We start from the raw sequence: 20,486 nt of genomic DNA, 5'->3' as shown, positions 1-20,486 counted from the left end.
CCAAGCAAGAAAAATCACCTTAGTGAATGAAAGATGAATGAACTTATTAAAACATTATGCATTGCTTCCAAGTACTAAATAGTAAGAGACATTTCCTCATCAAGAAGATAAATGTCTCATTTGACAAATTACTTCTTATTTTCTGTAAATTGTGGCCTTTTGGATTTGTTAAAGACATTAGAGGGTGGAAGTCTCATTCATTATTTTCTTCTCTCCCTTACATTCTCAAAATGGCTCTAAATATTCTTCATCTCCCAGTGTCAGTAGTCTGACTGGCAAATATGAGAAAAAAGTGTTGCCAATTTTAAACTTATGGAAGACTAAGGAATCCTTAAGAAAACCATATATGTGAAGGGTAAAAGAATTAATTTCATTTGGGCTGAATTTTTAGACTGCTCTTTATCTTATAGCTATCAAATTATCAACTTTATCCTACATTTTCATCTTTTTCTTCAATCTTTAAAAGATATGTCAATTCGTTTCCTGTCTTGTGGTTTAGAATGTTATATGCAAATTATTTTTAAAAAGATACATAATTGTATTTTGCTGATAGCATTACATAGCTTTCAAACCATAGTAAAGAAAGATTAAGAAAGTGAAATGATTCATTAACCATTCCTTACCACTTTAACCTCCCTTGTCATTCTCTAGTTTTTGAACAAGTAATATGAAACATGAAGTATTAAACCTAATAGCAGCCCAACATGACTTATTTAATAAAGTCACTCTTACCTCGGGGCGCCTGGGTGGCTCAGTTGGTTGAGCGACTGCCTTCGGCTCAGGTCATGATCCTGGAGTCCCTGGATCGAGTCCCGCATCGGGCTCCCTGCTCGGCAGGGAGCCTGCTTCTCCCTCTGACCCTCCCCCATCTCATGTGCTCTCTCTCTCTCTCTCATTCTCTCTGTCTCAAATAAATAAATAAAATCTTTAAAAAAAAAAAAAAAGTCACTCTTACCTAAACTTTTTTGCATAAATATGAGTGTCAGTCCCATGCCTTTATATTTATTTGCTTCATTTCTGGATAACGTAGGTTTTCCCTAGATGTCTATTGGTCATTAGCCAATTGACATCAGATTACTTTTGCTCCTGTAACTTTTGTCTTTGACCTCATTTTTACTATATATAATCAGAAAATAAATGCTTTGAAATGTTTTTTTGATTTGTGTTCCCCTCCACCCTCCAGGTCAGTCTTTGCTTCCACTGTGACAGGTAATCCTTTGCTGCTTTTCTTCTAATATAGACATTGACTAACTTTTGTTATTATCTTTCATATTTATTTTTATTTTTTTAAGTAGGCTCTACATCCAACATGGAACCCAGTGTGGGGGTTGAACTCATGACTGTGAGATGAAGACCCAAGCCTAGATCAAGAGTCAGACACTTAACTGACTGAGCCACCCAGGTGCCCCATGTTATTGTTTTTTTTTTTTATAAATTTCGAACTATTCAATGTGCATTATTTTTACAACCCTGATTTCATTGAAAAGTGGAAGCAAAATATTTAGCACATAGTTCCTGGTAATAATATTTTTCAAAAAATTTCAGCTACTATATAAATAATATTATTTGCCATTGTTGTCTACCCTTACATTTATCTTAAGAGTGTGATTTTTTACATTTTTGTAATTATCTTAGGAGTTACTTATGCATTGAAAGCCCAGTGTGATTTAAAATTAGTCAAAATGACTAAATGTGTAACCACTTTAAAGAATGACAAAATAAAACAAAGCAAAATAAAATATTTAACAATTGGCACTGGAGAAGATCCAGAGAAGGAAGATTTAAAAAACCAAAAGGGGAAATGATTTCTCAGAAAAATTATAAACGTTCCAAACTGGCAGTCAGTTGCATCAGTTTGGTTTGAAAAAACTATTTTGTTACTTTTTCTGGTACCAGACTGCTTAAAAATGAGCAAATATAATACCTTCAGATGAGACATATGCTTTTTGATTGTCACTGATCCATACCTATCTATTGGCTTACCTGTCTATTTTATTCAACATAATGCTTCACATGTTTGGATATTGTAATCATGCACTTACTTCTTTTGGCAAACCATTACTTCCATTCTTCATACAAATTATGTTAATTCTCATTACTATCTAGGTCACATTCTTCTGGACATACTAGTGTTTCTTCATGTGCTTCTTAAAATATTAAAAAAAAATTTCCCCTCTTAAAATCTTACAAGTGGAGATAACTGGATAGCAATTAGTGCTGTTCAGTGAATATTATCATTCTCCTTGGGGCACATGGTAGGATCTATTTCCCTACCCCCTTGGAGTTTGACCATGTAGCTTACCTTGACCAATAAATTGCCAATGTTAATAATGTGTGACACCTCAAAGCAAAATATTCAAAGCCAGCATACAATGCAACATAATCGCTCTTTACCCTTTTCCATAATGACCAGAATTACTCTAGACTGGCTGCTCCATCAGTCTGGATCCTAGAGTAAGGACAAGACTAGAGAGCCCACACAACCCACTGTGTACATATAACATGGGCAAGAGATAAAAATGTATTATTATAACTCATTTAAATTAGGTTGTTGTTAGTTACTACAACATAACCCAGTATATCTTGATTGATGAAGAAATTGTTATAGAAGTGTGGTGTTGCTTTCACATATACATGCACACACAAACTAAAATATGTGGCAGTGACTTAGAGTTTAAGTGGCAGGCTGTAAGAAACAGTGAAAGTTTGAAAGATGGAGAGCCATATTGTTCAATGGCACACTACTAGTAAAATGGCTACTTGTGACTCCTTGGAAAGCACATCATGCCCAACCTAGCACTCGAGTGGACTGGGAACCTGGGTCTACAGGAGTCCTCCTAGAGTCTGGGGCCACGGGACCTGGCCCAGTGCTACAGTGGGCTGAGAGCCTGGGGCTATAGAAACTGATCTGGTACTGAGTTGTGCCAGGAGCTTGGGGCTATGGGAGTTGGCCTAGTGCTGGAAAAAACCAGGAGCTTTTAGTTCCCACAAAAGTGAAAAAGTGAAATAACCTAAAAACACATTGAATGGAAATGAAATACCTCATTACTGTCATATATATTAACAACTTTATTCACTTTGCCCTTCTTAAGTAGAATTTTCAGAGCATTACTAAAAGAAAGGACATCACACTATAACTTAGGTGAAATGTGCATTTGTGCAAGGAAATACATTAGAACAATAGGGAAGACTACCGTATGAGGAGACAGAAGGAGATTCTTATAAAGGAGAAAACATTTTCAACTGAAATACTCAAGAAGACATATAAAAAATCAAAATCCATAACAAAAAATGGTTGACACTCTGTTGCCATAATTTAAGAACTTCCACTACTTATAACACTAATGACAAAGGTTATGGAAATAATTAGTGATTTATTATGAAATATGAAATAATTTTAAAAAATACAAGAAGCTCATTTTCTTTTAATTTTCTACAAATGCCACCTGTATCAGATACCCAGGGTAGGTACAAATCAGATAATTGGATAGCCATTCCTTTGTCATAGTGATTATTGCCTGCATTCTTTCTATATTCCTATCTATCTACCTACCTACCTATCAACTATCTATATATCTATCTATCCATCTATCTACCTTTCTATCCATTTATTTATCTACCTCATCAATCTATCCATCCATCTATCCATTTGGTAAACTTTAATCCCCAGAAAACTTTGGAAGCTCATTAGGAGAGATTATATGTGATGCTCTTGGAACAGCAGTCCCCAAAAGTTTAAAAAGTCCTAATAAGTAAAATGGAAATGGAAGAGCCTGTGTGGAGTATGCAGAGAAAAACTGTGTTTTGTGTTAAAGAACAAATTAGAGAAAAATGATTTAGTTGTTACCTGGATTTACTTTTCTTCATTGCTAACATATTTCAGTAGGTTTTTAATTATAACATAAACTGCAGAAGATACATGTTGATCTATTTTTGTCTACTTCTGTATCTTCAGTACTAAGAACAATGCCTGTCACAATGAGATGCTCAATCAATATCAAATGGCTGAAGAAATGTTTCCATATACAGACAGTCCCTGATTTAAATGGTTCAATTTACAATTTTTTGACTTTACAATAGTGTGAAAGCAATACACATTCAGTAGAAATTGAACTTCAAATTTTGAATTTTAATCTTTTTCTGGGCTAGCAATACATTGTATAGTACTTTCTTGTAATGCTGGGCAGCAACAGTGAGCTGCAACTAACTGCCAGTCAGCCATGAGATCATGAGGGTAAACAACCCATATACTTACAAATGTTCCATACTCATACAACCATTCTGCTTTTCACTTTCACTACAGTAGTCAGTAAATTACATGAGCTATTCAACACTTTATTATAAAAGAGGTTTTGTGTTAGATTTTTTCCAAACTATAGGCTAATGTAAGTGTTCTGAGCACTTTTAAAGGAGGCTAGGCTAAGCTATGATATTAAGTTGGTTAGGTGTATTCAATGCATTTGACCTATGACATTTTCAACTTATGGGGTTTATTGGAATGCAACTCCATTGTAAATCAAGGAAGATCTAAACTATTACACTAAAATCTGAATAAAATCTACATCTCTAGTTTGTCTGTTTCTGGCCTCTACTGGAATCCAATTTTTTTCAGAGGAATGCTGAAGTCTTAGTTGTCTTTAAATACCAAAGGACACAAGACAGGGCCTGGTGCATAAATGAATGTTTTTTGAGTTAATGAAAAAATTATACTAAAAAGGAATGATAAGAATCTGGTAAGATATAGGACGCGGAGTAAATAAATGTTATTTCAATTTATTCTTGTACCATTTTACCAATTGAAAAAAATTGCCAGTAATTAATAATCATAATTGCATCCTTATTAGGTCTAATTGCATTGCTTTTATTATCTCATTTAATCTTTAAAACACCAAATGAGGGGCTCCTGGGTGGCTCAGTCATTAAGCATCTGCCTTCAGCTCGGGTCATGATCCCAGGGTCCTGGGATCTAGCCCCACATCGGGCTACCTACTCAGCAGGAAGCCTGTTTCTCCCTCTCGCACTCCCGTTGCTTGTGTTCCCTCTCTCTCTGTGTCTCTCTCTGTCAAATAAATAAATAAAATCTTTAAAAAATAAAAAAATAAAAATAAAACACCAAATGAATTAGATAATATTATTACCATCATTTTATAGATAAGAAATCTAAATTATTTTAAGAGTGTACTTCTTCACAGCAGTTCATATTTCCCCAAATAATTTTGAGCCTTAACATCTGTGCCTCTTATTTTTAAGAGTCATATACCTAATATATAAATTCCATAAGGTAAGAACATTTTTCGCTTTATTCACCATTGTATTACCATAGCCTAGAACCTTGCTTTATCACTATAAACACTCAAGATTTGTTGAGTGAATTATATTAGACAATTTGAGCTGTAGGCTTTGAGTTCAGTACGGAATATGAGATTGGAAATGCATATTTGGAAATAACCAGTGTAGATGTTATTTGAAGCTTTTTTATTAATATATTCAACACATATCTAATTGAGTCCTTAACTCCATGTTCATCATTGATCTTGGGGATATAGCAGTGAACAAAACTGATAATGCCTCTGCCTTTTGTGGCATACAGTGTAGTAGGAATACATAGGATGACCAGTAGAATGTGTATAATGAGATCAGAGGAGAGGGTTGACACCTAAATAATTGCAAGACTACCAACAGTAGGTGGAAAACCTGGAGATCCTTGTGCCAAGAGCCAAGGGAGAAGAGAATTACAAAAATAATGGTGAAAGCAACATTGTCAAAAACTGTAGATATTTCAAATAAAAACTGGAAAATATTCATAATTAAGTCATAGTCTTTAAGACATTGGTATCAATGGCAATATGACAAGCAGATTTCCATAAACTCTATAATTCAAGTTGGTTATGATAGGAAATTTCAGTATTGAATAAAGGAATTTTGAATGAATAAATAAATGATTGAGTTCACAGGCAGTATCACCTAATCTATCTAGCTTTACCTTCAATTATGCATAATATGAAATTTAGAGTTTTAAATAAAGCACTAGGATGTTTTCCATCTGTATCTTTGTTCATGCTATCCTAACCACATGAAATGACAGTTTCAGTTTTTTTTTTCTTAATCCACAGCCTACCCCCTTTTCCATAATGCAACTCATTTACTTCCTTCTTCATTAAAACTTCAATTATTATAGTTCAAAATTTTCCTCCCATCTTTGATTTCCTATATAGCACTTAGAGGCTATGCTAAACATTCTCATACTTGATCAAGTATCTGTTCTTATCTATATTTTTCTCCTCAAGAAGATAGATAACTTTTAGAAGATTAGATGCAATTAAGCACATGGCAATTATGTGCTTAATACATATATAATAACTTGATTGGGAAACATATTTAATAAACTTGATTTTAACATTGAGATAAGTTTAAATGTGAAAATTCTGTTTGTAAATCATTTAGAATCATTGACTTTTGTCCTTATATTTTCCCTTCCCCAACTTTGGCATAAATGCTTTTTCCTATTTCCTAGAAGGATTCCCTTGTGTAGGAATAAAAAAGAAATTAAAATATAGTGTGGATGATTGACTAACTTGATAAATAAGCCTTGGTGTCTAAATGAAATTGTCAATCATGCAAATGTTGAATTTGTGTTTTGCTGAAAACTAAATGTAGTGTGAATTGCTGACATCTTTTGGATTGGGTGGTCTTGCCTATATTAATGTGGTTATGCAAACAGAGATGAAGTAGGAATTTGAAATACTGAATAGACATAGGAAATAATAATTTTGTGGTATTTTTCTTTGCTTTACAAAGTTAACTGAATATTTTTTCATTATTATCAATACACACATTCAGGGTTTCTAAATTTCCATAATTCAGAGTTCAAGAGAAGTCTTAGCAGGAGACAATGGCATGAACATTAAGCCATTTCAACAGCTAGTTCTTTAAAAAAATCCTATTTAGAGCTTTGTTACATTTTACTTTCCCCATGTAGCTTTATGAATTCATGACCTTTGGAGGTCAGCCTGGACCATCTGCTAGCTGTTCTCTATGAGTTTACTAGAGCTTGAGATGAGTAGGGAGCAGGTGAATCAGGCACAGAGGAGATGGCTTTCTGAATAGAATAGGATATAACACCTGGGCTCTTTTATTAGGTTTATATTCTCTCCCTACTACTGAGGTCCAACCACCCTTTCTTCCCAGCACTTTGAGTTTTATGTCTCTTTCTTTCTCTGTCTTTTACACTTTCTTTATTCTATTTCCTGCTTCCCTCTCCCCAAGTAACAAATGGGAAGGGCTATGAACAACTTGGTTTATTTATATTCTATACCAACCATGAAGCTAGATTCATGCATGCTTCCATGTGTGTATTCATGCACAATAACTTTTATTGTGTCCTTAACATGTGTGAGGCACAAAAACAAAAGCTTTCACCTGGAGTCTCATGTCATCTTCCCAACAAACCTATGCAGTGGCTTCTATGACCACCTCTGCTTTCCAGTGAGGTTAAGCGGCCTGCCTGTAGTCACACAACTAACGGATGAAGTCACAATTCTAAGCCAGTAGGGATGGTTTGGGGCATTCAACAGCACTAAACCCACACCTGGGTAACTCCAAACCCATGCCCTTAATGACTGCGCTATACTGTTTTGTGTAATTTGCTGATCTGACCAAGTTTACAACTGTTTATTTATTGTCTGTTTTTCTAAAGTTTATTTAAATTCCAGTTAGTTAACATACAGTGCTATATTAGTTTTAGGTGTACAGTATGGTGATCCAACACGTCCATACAACACTTGGGGCTCATCACAAGTGCATTCCTTAATTCCCATAACATATTTAACCCATCTCTTCACCCACCTCCCCTCTGGTAACCATCAGTTTGTTGTCTATATTTAAGAACCTATTTCTTGGTTTGCCACTCTCTCTCTTTTTCTTCCCTCTGCACCAGGCTGTCATTTAGATTTTCATTTAGCTGACTGATAAAAATGTGGGACAGTGTACATCCTCACTATTAGCTGATTTTCTTACCATTGGTAAGTGTTCTGGACCATCCAGATTCTAATCTTTGCCAACTTATAAATATCTCTGTGCTTTGCTGAGTTCTTACCCAATCCACACATGGTAAGAACATAAGCAGTCTATCTGAGACTCCAGATCTATCAGAGACTATGATCTGTCCCTAGGATATTGACACTGATGAATCCTAATTAGTGGAGATTATGTTTTCACTGTAAACTGGAGTTGCCATGCTAACTTGTTGGCCCATAAACAGAATCTGCGTGGGGCCCAGATTGACTGAGAAGCTATGAGCTGACCCAGATAGCAGCATTTGTCTGTCTTGCAATTTGTTCAGTCATTCCTTTTTAAAGTAGTAAAAAGAATAATTATTTATGGGCGCCTGGGTGGCTCAGTCAGTTAAGCGTCTGCCTTCGGCTCAGGTCATGATCCCAGGGTCCTGGGATCGAGTCCCGCATCGGGCTCCCTGCTCAGCGGGGAGTCTGCTTCTCCCTCTGCCTGCCACTCCCCCTGCTTGTGCTCTCTGTCTCTGTGTCAAATAAATAAATAAAAATCTTTAAAAAAAAAAAAGAATAATTATTTATTATGTACCATACACTCTGATAAGCGCCTTGCATTTATTATCTCATTTACTATAAACAATTATCCTAAGAGGCAAGTGCCTTTATTATTCATATTTTATAGCTGAAGAAAGCAAGTTAGTAAGCTGGGGATCTGAAATTAAACACAAGACTGATTCCAAAGCCTATTTTCTTATATACCATGCATATTATCTTTAACTTAACGATTCTTATTTGCCTTTGACATTTGTACCTAAAGGAGGATGTTATCCCTCAGGAAAGCAGTTTGCCTGTTGACTTGTGAGATCATCAGTACCATTGGCATTTTTCTAGAAGATAGTGTTTCTTTTCTAGATGGAAGGGAAGATAAGCACTAGCCAGTAGCAATCCTCCCTTAAAACTGTCATCAGGGGTGGTAAAATTTTACTCTTATAGAATTGTGCAATCTTTCTCTGTTATTGTCTTTGTCATTCTTGTTTCTTAACCTGAGTGATACCCACTGCTTTCCTTCTAATATTATGGATGAAACTATGAAGGATTCTCACAAGTTGTTTTGTGCTTTGGTTTGAAACAAATGGTTTAGAGATAGATGATTAAGCTGATCAAAGTGGAAGCTTTTGTGTTCCTTTTTTTTTCTTCACTGGATAGATGCTTAATGCCTCTCAGAAATACAACAAATAATTCATTACTAATTTATTAAATTTGTTTAGCCTTCTGATGGGTCTCAGACTCAATACTGAGTAGAAGCATCACGGAGCAAACTTCCAGTGGTAGAATCTTTATTCTTGATATTGATACAGACAAGAAGGATGAAGAATTTACTGATAGTAGAATTTCAAGGGAACTAGTAATTTCTTGGAATACTTTTTTTCTTACTGGAATGCTTGCTTTAATTGTATAATGGAATTTGTTTATTCAAGTATAATTAACATTCAGTGTTAGTTTTAGGTGTACAATATAATGATTCAACAATTCTATACATTACTCAGTGTTCATCATGATAAGTGCACTTCTTAATCCCCTTCACCTATTTCACCCATCCCCTCACCCACCTCCCCTCTGGCAACCACCAGTTTGTTCTCTATAGTTAAGAGTCTCTTTCTTGGTTTGTCTCTTTTTTCTTTGTTTCTTCATTTGTTTTGTTTCTTAAATTCCACATAGGAGTGAAATCATATGGTATTTGTCTTTGACTTATTTCACTTAGTATTATACCCTCTAGATCCATCCATATTGTTGCAAATGGCAAGATTTGATTTTTAATAGCTAAGTAATATTTCATTGTGTGTATATACACACACATACTATATCTTCTTTATCCATTCATCTATCAATGGACACTTGGGTTGCTTCCAACTTGGCTATTGTAAATAATGCTGTGAAAAACAAAACGTAGGAGTGCATATATCTTTTCAAATTAGAGTTTTTGTTTTCTTTAGGTAAATATCCAGTAGTGGAATTACTGGATCATATGGTATTTCTACTTTTAATTATTTGCGGAATCTCCCTACTGTTTTCCACAGTGGCTGCATTAAGTTTGCATTCCCACCAACAGTGCGTGAGGGTTCCTTCTTCTCCACATTCTTTTTTTTTTTTTTTTTACCTTTTAAGATGTTTATTGGTCCTTTGAATAGTCTCTTTCTTCTCCACATTCTTGCCAGCACTTGTTGTTTCTTGTGATTTTTATTTTAGTCATTCTGAAAGGTGTAAGGTGATATCCCATTGTGGTTTTTATTTGCATTTCCCTGATGATTTGAAGTCTTTTGGGGGCCTTGGAATATTTTAAGACGGTAAAATATTTCCTTTTTTCTTTAGAGTGTCATCAGGGAAACTTATACATAGGAAATATATATTTTTTACCAAGACTTATCAAAATTAATTTAGAAAGTAGTAGAAAGTTTTTTTTTAGAAAACCTTTAGATTATGTTAGAACAAATAATCTTAAAATTTGTATGGAACTACAAAAGACCCTGAATAGTCAAAGCAATCTTGAAAAAGAGGAACAGAACTGGAGATATCACAATCCTAGATTTCAAGATATACTACAAAACCGTGATAATCAAAATAATAATGAATAACAAAAACAAACATATAAATCAATGGAACAGAATAGAGAGGCAGAAGTAAACCAATGACTGTATGGTCAACTAACTTCCACAAAGGGGGAAAGACTATGCAATGGGAAAAAGACAGTGTCTTCAACAAATGGTGCTAGGAAAACTGGACAGCTACATGCAAAAGAATGAAACTGGACCACTTTCTTACACCGTACACAAAAATAAATTCAAAATGGATTAAGGACATAAATGTGAGACCTGAAACCATAAAAATCCTAGAAGAGAACACAGGCAGTAATTTCTCTTACATCTGCCATAGCAGCTCATTTCTAGGCATGTCTCCTGAGGCAAGGGAAACAAAAGTAAACAGTTCAAACTGTTTGAACTGCATCAAAATAAAAACCTTCTGCATAGCAAGGAAAACTACCAACAAAACTAAAAGGCAAACTACTGAATGGGAGAAGATATTTGCAAATGACATATCCAATAAAGGGCTAGTATCCAACATATATAAAGAACTTATAAAGCTCAACACCACAACTACCTAAATAATCCAATTAAAAATGGTCAGAAGACATGAACAGACATTTCTGCAAAGAAGACATATAGATGGCCAACAGACACATGAAAAGATGTTCAACATCACTCATCATCAGGGAAATGCAAATCAAAACCACCATGAGATATCACTTTACACCTGTCAGAATTATTAAATCAAAAACACAAGAAGTGAGTGTTGGCAACAATGTAGAGAAAAAGGAAACCTTGTGCACTATTGGTGTGAATGCAAACAAGTGCACCCATTGTGGAAAACAGTAAAGAGATTCCTCAAAGAATTAAAAAATAAGACCATCCTATGATCCAGTAATTGCCCTACTGGGTGTTTACCCTAAGTATACAAAAACACTAATTCAAAAAGTTATAATCACTCCTGTGTTTATACACACAGTGGAATATTACTTAGCCATAAAAAATGAAATCTTGCCATTTGCAACAACTTGGATGGATCTAGAGAGTCTAATGCTAAGTGAATAGTCAGAAAAATGCAAATACCATATGATTTCATTCATGTGGAATTTAAGAAACAAAACAAAGAAAAAAAAAGAGAGACAAACCAAAAAACAGACTCTTAACTACAGAGAACAAACTGATAGCTACCTAGAGGGGAGGTACATGGGGGGATGGGTGAAATAGGTGAAGAGGATTAAGAGTACACTTATCATGATGAGAACTGAGTAATGTATAGAATTGTTGAATCACTATACTGTACACTTGAAACTAATATAACACTGTACAGACAAAGAACCTTAAAAAAATGTTATCTTGATTTCTTTTGGAATGTGGCAGGCCACAGTCCCAGTGATTGAGAGGAAAAACCTTTAATAATAGTTATCTTGTATTGACTGCTTACTATTTGCCTCCTCTTTGAGTCTAATATGTTATTTCTCTCTCTTAATTCTCAAATTGCAAAACTATTTGATAAGTAAAATTGTTTTCATTTTTCAGATAAAAACAACAACTGCGGCTTACGGGGAAAAAAGTTTTGGTTGTTAATACACATTCAGTTTGTTTTGGATTCCAGTTTCAAACCCAAGTCTGTCAATATTTAATCACTTAAGCACATCATTTTACTTCTTCTCTATCTAAAATCATCTCCAGATTCCTTACATTTACTCTATATTGCAGTAATATCTATCTCCTCCTCTCTTGCCTTTAGGACTTTGTATGTACTTCTTTCCCCCCTCACTTTTGACTGGAAAAAAATTATTTGTGGCGGAGCTTATATGTAGACTACTTTTTCTGTGGAAAGCCTTCTTTGATTTCTCTGAAAGCGTTGGCTACCTGTGCTAATGCTGTCACAGAACATTGTGAATTATTTCTTATCACACTGTAAAGATTATTTTTTGTTTGTTCTTTTCTGGATTATAAACTCCTTAGGTATAAGTGCCATATGCAATTTATTCACTATTGTATTTCCAGGTACTAACAGTTTCTAAAACATGGTAGGAACTTAAAAGTATTAGCTGAATGAGAGAGCTCTATAAAATATGGGCATTCTTTTTTTTAATTTTATCTTATTATGTTATGTTAATCACCATACATTACATCATTAGTTTTTGATGTAGTGTTTCATGATTCATTGTTTGCGTATAACACCTAGTGCTCCATTCAATACGTGCCCTCTTTAATACCCATCACCAGGCTAACGCATCCTCCCAACCCCCTCCCCTCTAGAGCCCTAAGTTTGTTTCTCAGAGTCCATAGTCTCTCATGGTTCTTATTCATAGTTTTCACTTGTTTATGGCTTTCCTTTTAATGCTATAGTATATGGAAGCATTTGCATGTGTGGTAACTATCTTTTTAGATTGCAAGTTCCAGGGGGTTACTGATCTTATCATTTATATTTTTTTCATTCTATCTGCAGAACTGATGCAAAGGTTTGCATGTAAAAGTGCTCAAGAATTATTGTTGACCAATCCGACGCTGGAAACACTGATGAGAAATTATATATAACATATGTTGAAATCAATGTCTCATGTAGATCCCCAAATTAATTCAGCATAAAATGGAGATTGCTCCATGTTTTCAAGTGCTATTTAAAAAATGAGTTTGTTGAGTCATTAAAGAGCATGAATTAGTAATGAGAAAAAAGGAACAATATAAAAGGAAAAGCATTCAACATTAAAGTTCTTGGATATCAGGAAATGTGTGTTTAGCTCTAACTCTAACTAGATATTAACTTGAAGAAGTCATTTCCCTCTACTGTCATATACCGCATTTTAATCTGATGACCAGATGCATGTTTGTAGACAAAAAGTTTTCAGGATTTTGCAGCAGCAAATGGAAGGACATCTTCATAAAACTCCAAATCCTTCATCAATGTTTTGAGATATAAATACTCTTAAATGTCTATACTCTTCACTTGAAAATATAGTTCCTTTGATGAAGAGTTATAATTTTTCATCAATTTGTAAAAGGATCTTAGCTTATAGATTCAGTATATAAACACCAGCCTCCGTTGAAGGGAAATATGATAGGGATTTGGAGGAAGGAGTTCATGAATGAAATGAAAACACACCCTCTTCTATTCGAGAGCCAAAGACAAATAGTTGTGCCAAGGATTATTTAATCCTGGGTTCTCCAAAGACAATTGTAAAGAAATCTTACTATTTCAGGCCACTGTTCTTGTCACATTATGAACTGAACAACTAGTGCTGCATGATTGGTGATTAATAAATAATAGAAAGCCCAGGGGCGCCTGGGTGGCTCAGTTCGTTAAGCGACTGCCTTCGGCTCAGGTCATGATCCTGGAGTCCCTGGATCGAGTCCCGCATCGGGCTCCCTGCTCAGCAGGGAGTCTGCTTCTCCCTCTGACCCTAACCCCTCTCATATGCTCTCTCTCATTCTCTCTCAAATAAATAAATAAAATCTTTAAAAAAATAAATAAATAAATAAATAAATAAATAAATAAATAAATAATAGAAAGCCTGAAAGAAAAAAGAGCAGAGAGAGGAAGGGAGAATACAGATAATATATATTATGCATATTAATATATATGTGTATTTGTGTATATGTGTGTAACAGTAATTTGATCTATGCCATCACGTTTTCTTAGTAGGATTTACTTTGAGATAAGAACAAAAAAAATTTGTTTAGCATATTCATTATTTCTAGGCTAAAAAGATTTATCCTACCATCTGGAACTAAATATAGGACTGTTCATTTGTTGAGTTACTGTTTCTAGAGTCAAAATCTCAAAATGATTGAAACAATTCTTGCTTTTTGTGTGTTTCTTTTTAAGTTTATATGTATACTTATTTAAAACAAATTTGTTGAAAGACAATTTAATCTTTTGATATGTTACTTTCTACCTTCTCCACCCCAACAACTGTTCTGTTTCCTCTACTTCATACAAACATTGAACAAATAGTATTCAAAAAGATTTTTTAAATGTGTATATATATATAATATATAATATATATAGCGTGTATATATATAGCATTGTTATATGTAATATTATATATTTTTATATAATCATTGGGCAGATCGATCTATCTCTCCATCTATCTAACTATGGGCAGATTAACTTCAGCTCTTCTTTGTCCAAATTTATATATTCTTAATTAGCATGATTCAAATTATTTCTGATATCACAGTTTTGTATCTATTGCACATCACCAAGTGAGTTTAAACATTCAAAATTGTAGAATTTAAAATACATTACATGAAATCTTGTCATTTGCAACGATGTGGATGGAACTGGAGGGTATTATGCTGAGCTAAATAAGTCAATCAGAGACATGTATCATATGATCTCACTGATATGAGGAATTCTTAATCTCAGACATAAACTGAGGGTTGCTGGAGTGGTGGGAGGTGGGAGGGATGGGGTGGCTGGATGATAGACATTGGAGAGGGTATGTGCTATGGTGAGCGCTGTGAAATGTGTAAGACTGCTGAATCACAGACCTGTACCTCTGAAACAGATAATACATTATATGTTAAAAAAAAAAAAAAGAAGAAGATAGCAGGAAGGGAAAAATGAAGGGGGGGAATCGGAGGGGGAGACGAACCATGAGAGACTATAGACTCTGAGAAACAAACTGAGGGTTCTAGAGGGGAAGGGGGTTGGGGGTGGGTTAGCCTGGTAATGGGTATTAAAGAGGGCAAGTACTGAATGGAGCACTGGGTGTTATACGCAAACAGTGAATCATGGAACACTACATCAAAAACTAATGATGTAATGTATGGTGATTAACATAACATAATAAAATAAAAAAAAATGAGAAATAACTTAAACAAAAAAAATAAAATACATTACGTGTACCCACATTATTTAATAGACCAAAAAGGGGAAAATAAATAATTGAAACCATTTAGTCATTTTTGTTCACAGAACAATAGTACTAATATTAAAATCTGCAATAAATTTCATTAGGTATTTCATATGTTTTTCATCCAAAAAATATGCCTCAAGTTTCAGTACAAAACTTTTTCCCCAAGTGCATGCAATCATATATCTTTTTGAAAAGCTACTTGCTTTTCAAATGTGTGTTGCCTAAATAGTTAAAGTATACTGGCATTCATAATTAAATTATTTTCCATTGATCATTCTTATTGCTTTATTTCACATTTTATCTTATTTATAGGACACAGTAATGAACTTCCACTATTTTATTGCATTATTTGGTTAACAATGTAACAAACTAGAGAACCAAAACAGTAAAATTAAGGTGATTTAGCAATAAAGCAATTCCCTGGATTTTAACTATAGAAAGTTACGTTCTAAAGACTTTATTTTATTTTTTTTTAAAGATTTTATTTATTTATTTGACAGAGAGAGACAAAGCAAGAGAAGGAACACAAGCAGGGGGAGTGGAAGAGGGAGAAGCAGGCTTCCTGCCGAGCAGGGAGCCCGATGCTGGGCTCAATCCCAGGACCCTGGGATCATGACCTGAGCCGAAGGCAGACGCTTAACGACTGAGCCACCCAGGCGCCCCCATTCTAAAGACTTTAAACCAGGACTCTCTACTATGGATCTGGAGCATCACAGACTTAGGTATATCACTGTGAAATACAAATCATTTAAAATATTTAGTTGATTTTGATTATGCATTTAAAAATTTAAAAAAGAAAGAATACCTATAATCTATCTTTTTCTCATAAATGAGGATGATTGGCCAGTACAGTTCCTGACACATAAGGCTCTAAATAAATGTAGCAATTTTCAAATAGATCTTTAAAGCAACTGACTTCGTTCTTGAACATTCAAATGTACTTTTAGAATTATTTCCCAGAATATTGTCTGTAGACAGAGTGTAAATCTAAGTAGATGATTATGAGGTGAAAAATGCTCAATGATTAAAATGGAATTTAAACATATTAAATAGTGGGGAGCAGGGGGGTAGCTTACTCTTTAATAAATAGTCAAGGACACTGAAAAGTTGTTTTACTTATGTTTTAAATGCTACTTATATTAAATAATTTAACCTATATTCATGGGGATAAAAAGCTTAGTGTTCATCTGATCATCCAGCTTAAAGTATTCTAAAATTAAAATTTTTAAAATATTCTAAAATATTTAACTGCTCTTAAACCTTTACTAAAAATTACAGTGTACACATAGGTATTCAGAATGGATAACATACTATGAATTTATCAATCTACCAAAATATACACCAAATATAAATAGATAAAAATCTTGTTTATAGCCAGATAACTGATTGCTGGGAAACCTAGGAACAGAAGTTGATTCCGAGAGAGTAAGTGTAAAGATATGTCTATGGTCATAATCTAATAAATGTTTTGTTTGCTTTTTTTCTTGTCAGAAAATTACAATAGTTTCACAAGTAACTGAAGGTCTCAAAGTTACACACTCCTAAGATTCATTAAAGACATTCTCTACTTATTTATCTGAGTCTTATCAACATAACATTTTAATGTCCTTAAGGTTTTGTTTAATTCTGCATTCTCCTTGTCAAAATTGGTCTTACTCACTGGCTACAGATGCAGTATGGGCCCCAAAGATCTAGTGATATCAATTGGTCCTTTTTAAAGATAATTTTATTTTAAGATTTACCTTTCTGACACATTTGGTACAAGTATTACATTACATGCATTTATTTTTCAGACTAACCCTTTTGTGTCTACAGTTTTTTTTAATAGTATTTCTGTGTGAAGAATCATTGTAGTACATCTATATGCTGCTTGACCCAAAAATATTGACATTCTCCACAATTATGTGCTTTGTCATCTTCTCATTTTAAATGCTCTTCTTCATTGCACCCTCTCTTTTCTACTATTTTATTTACTAGCTTTATGCTAATGAGAGACAAATATCTATTTCCCATGGCAAATTTCCCTAAAGATTCAGATATAGTTGGTATCTCCTTTTGATTGTCTGACAAGCACTGCAATGGACTGAATGCTTCCCTCCAAAATTTATATGTTGAAAGCCTAATCTGAATGTAATGGTATTTAAAGGTGGGCCTTTGGGAAGTGATTAGTTTGAGAGTGTGGAGCTCTCATGAAAGGGATTAATGCCCTTATAAGAAGAGGTCAGAGAGCAAGCTAGCTCTTTCTACCATGCAAGGACACAGCAAAAAGACAATACTCTGTACACCAGGAAGAGGGCACTTATTAAGAACCTGACCATGCTGACACCCTGATCTCAGACTTCCAGTCTCCAGAACTCTGAGAAACAAGTGTATGTTGTTTAAGACATTCAGTCTTTGGAAATTTGTTATAGTAGCCTAAATTGGCTAAAACAGACACTTAAAATGAGCTAAACAGCCACCCTGAATTCCCCAATTTGACATTGTACTTCATGGGAACAAAGATTATACAATATTCATTTCTATACCCCAGCAAATAGTAGAACATATAACACCTGTAAGTATTGATAAGTATTTATTGAACTGTGCTATATACTCTTCAGAGCTGAGCTTCTCACACCGAGCTGTTGTTTTGGTTTTTTTTTTTTTTTTCTTTTTGTAAACACTTCCTGTATATTATGCCTTTTAATCTTTGGCAAGTTCTGCAGTTTCAAACAAATATTTTTCATCTCTTTGCCTCAAGTCCCCTTCTATAAAATAAATGATTGGAATATATTATCACTAAAGTTTCTTTCAACACTGACATTCTTGGGTACAAACCAAATACTGTGCGGATTGTTAGGAAAGCTAATACTTGAATTGATCATTGTGGATTTGTTGATGTTTTTCCCCTTAAATCTCTGTTTTAATTATTTATAATAGCTTTATTTTTATGTATCCTATATATCATATACTCCATCTTTTTAAAGTGTATAATTCAATGGATTGTAGTATATTCATAGAATTGAACAATCATTACCACAATCAAGTTAGAATATTTCCATAACTGCTAAGAGAAACCCCTTACCCATTAACAATCACTCTTATTTCTCCCTAGTCCTCCCAACCCCAGCCCTAGGAAACCACTAATCTACTTTCTATAGATTTACATATACTTGACATATGATAAAAGTGATAATGTATACTATGTGATATTTTGTGACTGGCTTCTTTCACTTAACATTGTTTTCAAGTTTCGTCCATGTTGAAGCATGTATCTGTACTTCATTTCTTTTTATTGCTGACTAATATCCTATTATATGGATAGACTGCATTGTATTTACCCATTATCAGCTAGTGGACACTGAAGTTGACATTTCCAGAAACTTCCAGACCAGACTGGTTTACAAAGTGCTTGAATCACTGTACATTCCCATTAACATTGTATGAAGGTTCCATCCCTCCCTAACACTTATCTTTTTCAACATAGCCATCCTAGTGTGTGTGAAGTGGTATTATGTGTTTTCTATTAGGATTTTCCTGCTGACTAATGACATTGAGCATTTTTTTACACTTATTGGCCATTTGTATTGCTCCTTTGGAGAAATGTCTATGAATGCCCTTTGCTCATTTAATAGTTGGGTTATTAATCTTTTTATAATAGTCTTCTGAACATCCTTTTATATAATCTAAATATAAGTCCATTATCACATATGTGGTTGGCAAACTTTTTGTTATTTGGTTGAAGTGTGCCCATTTCACATTCTTGATGATATTCTTTGAGACAAGGAATGTTTTAATTTTGATAAATCCAATTTATCTTTTTTTTTTTCTTTGTTGCCAATGCTTCTGGTGTCATATTTAAGGATTCATTGCCTAATCCAAGTTCATGCAGATTTTCATGTTTCATTCTAGGAATTTAGGCCTTTGATTAATTTTGAATTAATTATTATATATGGTGTGGAGTAGACTTTCATCTGTATTCTTTTGCAAGTAAATATACAGTTATCCCATCACCATTTGTTACAAATTTTACAAAATGCTTTAATTTTTTTCCCCAATTGAATTGTCTTGGCATCCTTGTTTAAAATGAATTGACTATATTTGCTTATGCAAGATAAACAAGTTCTTATGATCTACTATACAGCATAGTGCCTAGAGCTAACAATACAGTATTGTATACTTAAAATTTGATTAGGTTAGAACTTATGTTTTCTTACCATACACTCACACACAAATAATAATAATAGTAATAATAATAATAATAATAGTAATGGACAGGAAGAAACTTTAAGAGATGATAGATATATCTATGACCCTAATGGTGATAATTTCATGAATCCCTAAACTCATCAAGTAGTAAATATGTATGACTTTTACATGTCAATCATATCTCATAAAGTGATTGAAAACAAACTAAAATAATTGGCCATAGATACATGGGTTTATTTCTGGACTCTCAATTCCATTCCATGTATCTATATATCTATCCATATTCTATGAAAAAAATCTGAGAACTACACTGCCTTAGTTACTATTATTTTGTAAAGGTTTGAAATTAGGAAATGTGAATCTTTCTTTTTTTTTAAATATTTTATTTATTTATGAGAGACAGAGACAGAGAGAGAGAGGGAGAATGGCAGAGACAGAGGGAGAAGCAGACTCCCCGTGGAGCAGGGAGCCTGATGCAGGACTCGATCCCAGGATCCCAGGATCATGACCCGAGCAGAAGGCAGACGCTAAACTGACTGAGCCACCCAGCAGCCCTGGGAAATGTGAATCTTTCAATGTTGTTTTTATTTTTCATGATTGTTTTTCTATTCTTGGACCCTTAAATTTCTACATGAATTAATGGACAAATTTGTCAATTTCTGCAAAAAGTCCACCTGGGATTTTTATGTGGATTTTGTTGATAGATAAATTTAGGGAGTATTGCCATGTTAACAATATTAAATCTGCTGATACGTAAATATGGGATATCTTTCCAATTATTTAGATCTCCTTTAATTTCTTTCAACAATGTTTTATGGTTTTCAGGAAATGGGTTTTGAACT

The sequence above is a fragment of the Phoca vitulina genome, unplaced genomic scaffold (genome assembly GCF_004348235.1).
Source record: "Phoca vitulina isolate PV1807 unplaced genomic scaffold, GSC_HSeal_1.0 scaffold39, whole genome shotgun sequence".
NCBI lineage: Eukaryota > Metazoa > Chordata > Mammalia > Carnivora > Phocidae > Phoca > Phoca vitulina.
Note: the sequence above shows the minus strand (reverse complement) of the source record.